This window comes from Bubalus bubalis, chromosome X (assembly GCF_019923935.1).
Source record: "Bubalus bubalis isolate 160015118507 breed Murrah chromosome X, NDDB_SH_1, whole genome shotgun sequence".
Classification (NCBI taxonomy): Eukaryota; Metazoa; Chordata; class Mammalia; order Artiodactyla; family Bovidae; genus Bubalus; species Bubalus bubalis.
Window position 1 is genome coordinate 22,910,683 of NC_059181.1, and position 4,055 is coordinate 22,914,737.

General features: G+C 43.1%; 1 pseudogene; it reads right to left on the reverse strand.

The window, feature by feature from the left end:
• Positions 1–810: 810 nt before the first annotated feature.
• Positions 811–2,254, reverse strand: LOC102399946 (annotated as a pseudogene).
• Positions 2,255–4,055: the final 1,801 nt, after the last annotated feature.

Here is a 4,055-nt window from a genome sequence, read left to right on the forward strand (position 1 = left end):
TCTGATTCTGCAGTCAGTTGTTTCAACTGCTTCCCACTCACAGTGACTTGTTTTCTTACATGTTTGGTTATTTTTTTGTGTTGTCATTTAGTTGCTAAGTCGTGTCCAACTCTTTGCAACCCTGTGGACTAGCCCACCAGGCTCCTCTGTCCATGGGATTCTCGAGGCAAGTATACTGGAGTGGGTTGCTTCACCAGGGGATCTTCCTGACCCAGGGATTGAACCCACATCTCCTACATTGGCAGGCAGATTCTCTACCACTGAGCCACTCTGGTTATTTTTACCTTATACTATAATAATTACTGAAACTGAAATTTTATTTTGAAGATTCACTGAAGCCTAGGATGAAATTGATTTTCTCTAAAAAAAAAGTTTTCCATTTGGTTTTTTTTCTTGGAGTAGACCCAATCTGGAACCATTTTAAATCAGGTACACAGCTCTAATTTCCCAGAACTACTCAGGCAGTGGGAACCTGAGCTGTAAGTTCATGGTCACAACTTTGCAGGGAAGAAATTTTTTTCCTGCTCTAAATATCATCAAGCCAGTGGAGTCCCAGCTTACCATGGGAAAGACCTCCTATTACTTTGTCTACCTCGGGTTGTTTTATGTCCAAATTTCCCTATTAAGCTGCTAAAATTGAAGCACAAGTGTTCCTTATTAGCAAATCCCTTGGGGTAAAGTGATTCTGCGCTTTGAAACTGTTTCTATAGACTCCTACTTTCTTTTGGATTTTGGCCTGGTATTTCCTTGCTTTTTCATTTGCTTTTAAGTGCTCTTCAGATTTTTTAAAAAATCTATTCATGTGTTCAATGGTTTCTTATTTATTCATATTTTTTAGTTGATTGGTACAAATAATACAGCCCATCTTTCCTAGAAATAGCTTTTCAATCTAGGGACACTTTCTTCAGTTCATAAAAATTCTCAGACATTCTCTCCTTAACTATTGTCACTTCTTGATTCTTTTTGGTTTCACTCTCTGGAACTTTCATTAAATAGGTTTTGGTTCCTTTCACTCTAGCCCCCTAGCTCTTAATTCGTTTTTCATATTTTAAATCTTATCACTGTGTGGCCTCTAATGCGTGATCTCCTCAGCTGTCCTCTAGGTCATGAACTCACTTTTTGCACCCATTCTCTTGTTTATCTCATCATGTTGGGTGTTCATCAGTTTGTTCTCAGATTCATTCCCCATCCTGTTGTGCTCTATTCCATCCATACTGCAAGGACCTTCCTATCCTACCATCCCTTCTATGTAAGTTTGTGTATTTCTCTCCCTTTGTCTGGGCTTTGAGCAACATCACCAGAGGGGCTCCTCCAAGCCCGCTGGGCTCAGGCGGCTCCTGGTGGTGCTTGCGGGTGAGCCCTTGGAAGAGAGCCCCGCCCAGCCCTGCCTGGGGACCAGCCAGTCTGCCGAGGTCGGTCAGGTGGTCGTCCATCTTCCTGATAAGTTTCATCTGCTCACCTAGGACGCGGCTCTCTCGGAAGTGACGGAGGTGGGGGCTGCGCGCGCAGAACCCCGGGCCTGCAGGTCCACGAGGGCCCTGTTCGGGTGCTTGTCCCTGAGCTCGGTGGCCTCCACGGTGTCCTGGCTTGACCCCACTCATCCTGAGATGCGCCTGCGGTCCTGGGAGAGGGCGCGGCCGCCTTGCTGGTCTTGCATTTTCGAGAGACGCTGGGCACCCTTGCGCTTCTCCTGGGCCAGTTCGTGGACAAAGTGGCCACTGCACTCCAGAGCCACGTGGTCACGGTGGAAAGAAGCCCAGAGACAGGTTGGTGCACGAGGCCTGCAGATGCAGGGTGACTAGGTGGTGACCAGGGCCTCCACCTCGGTGGAGTCATTCTGACGAATCTAGGAGGTCAAGGTCAAAAATGGTGGTGGTCCCAGTGGCTGAAGGTAGCTGAGGGGCTGATTCTGAAGGTTGTGACTGGAAAGGAGGTTGGAGGGTGGTCAGAGCCTGGAGTGAGGGGCATCCCTGGGTCTGTTCCATCCAAACAAACACTGTTGTAGCAAGAGACACATCCACTGGAACGCCCAGTGCACTGCCTCTGTGTTATTTTTAAAATTATCAAGATTTCTGTCTGTTTTTGATTCATAGCACCTGCTTTTGTTTGTTGATTTTAAATACACTTATTTTAAAATTCTTTCCAAACTGTTCTATTATTTCTTTTATATGATTCCTCTTAGATGTTGGCTTCCTTTTGTGGTGTTGGGCCTTTGTATTTTTTTTTTTTTCTTTTTTTGAATGCCTACCGTCATGGTGGCTTTTTTTCTCTCCCACTGACTGTCCCTGGAAAGTGCTTTTGTGATTGCTTCAGCCCAGTGTCTTGAGGACCAAAGTCAGTGGCTCAGGGATTTTGCTCTGTGGACATACACCACAGTTCCAAAGCAGGAGCTCACACAACATGTCTACCTGGTGGCTGGCCGTGCACATCTCTGCTTTCTTTCTCTATCACTGAGCAGTTGGTTTCTATCTCCACTCCCCAGTGGATAGCTAGGATTTGTTCACCTTCAGATATAGCTGGGGGCCATGAGCAGTTTCCCCATTGGGAATGGGCGTGTGGTGGAGTCCTTACCCCGGCTTGGATTTGAAATTCCAGACTTGTGGTCAAAAGGTACCAACTTACAGTTGTAAAATAAGTACCAGTGAGGTAACATACAATGTCATGACTGCAGTTAACATTGCTGTGTGATATATTTGAAAGTTAGTAAGAGATTAGGTCTTAAAAGTTCTCATGACAGAGCAAAACACACTTCTTTCTTTTTTTGTATCTATATGAGCTGATGAATGTTAACTAAATTTATTGTGGGAATCATTTCACAATTATGTAGGTCAAGACATTATGCTGTACACCTTGAATTTGTACAGTGCTGTATGTTAATTATATCTCATTAAAACTGAAAAAATGAAAAATTAAAACATAGAACAAAACAAAGCAAAAAAGCAATCCCACACTTTACTGTCTGGGTCGGGTCCTTCCTTCCTTATTGCTTGCTTCCTTACTGCTGTGGGCTTCCACTTCCTTTCTAGTCCATGATTTTAAAAATCATGTCCCCAGAGTATTTTTGAAACACTGTATCTATCATTTTTACATTTTTGAAACAGAGTGCAGGAAGTTTAGCATATTTTCACCCTGAGTCAACACAGTTTTTAACCAAAATGTAGTCTAAAGCCTTGCTGCTCAAGTGCCTTCTGGGAGTGTGTTTATTTTTTATTTTTATACAATTTTAAAGGTTCCTTACCATTTACAGTTATTACAAAATACTGGCTGTATTCCCATGTTGTACAGTATATCCTTGTAGCTTATTTTATTTTTTAAATTAGTGATTTTTAACTGTGTTGGGTGTTCGTTGCTGTGTACTGGATTTCTCTAGTTGCGGAGAGTGGAGGCTCTGCTTGGTTGCGGTGTGCGGGCTTCTCATTGCAGTGGCTTCTCTCACTCTCTCTCTCTTTTTTAACTTTTTATTTTGTATTGGAGTATTGCCGATTAACAGTTTTGTGGTAGTTTCAGGTGAACCGTGAAGGGACTCAGCCATACATATACGTGTATCCATTCTCCCCCAAACTCCCCTCCCATCCAGGCTGCCACACAACATTGAGCAGAGTTCCATGTGCTATACAGTAGATCCTTGTTGGTTATCCATTTTGAATACAGCAGTGTGTACATGACCATCCCAAACTCCTTAAGTTCGTTTTCTCAATCTATGAGTCTCTGTTTTGTAAGTTTATTTGTATCCTTGCCTTTTAGATTCTACATATAAGGGATGTCATATGATAATTTCTCCTGTTTGACTTCACTCATTATGACACTGTCTAGGTCCATCCATGATGCTGCAAATGGCATTCTTTCTTTCTTTCTTATGACTGAGTAATATTCCATTGTATACATGTACTACATCTTTATCCATTCCTCTGTCGATGGACGTTCAGGTTACTTCCATGTCTTGGCTATTGTAAACAGTGCTGCTAGGAACATTGGGGTGCATGTGTCCTTTCGGATCATGTTTTTCTCAGGCTCTATGCCCAGGATTTGGATTGGAGGGTCATATGGTAGCTCTA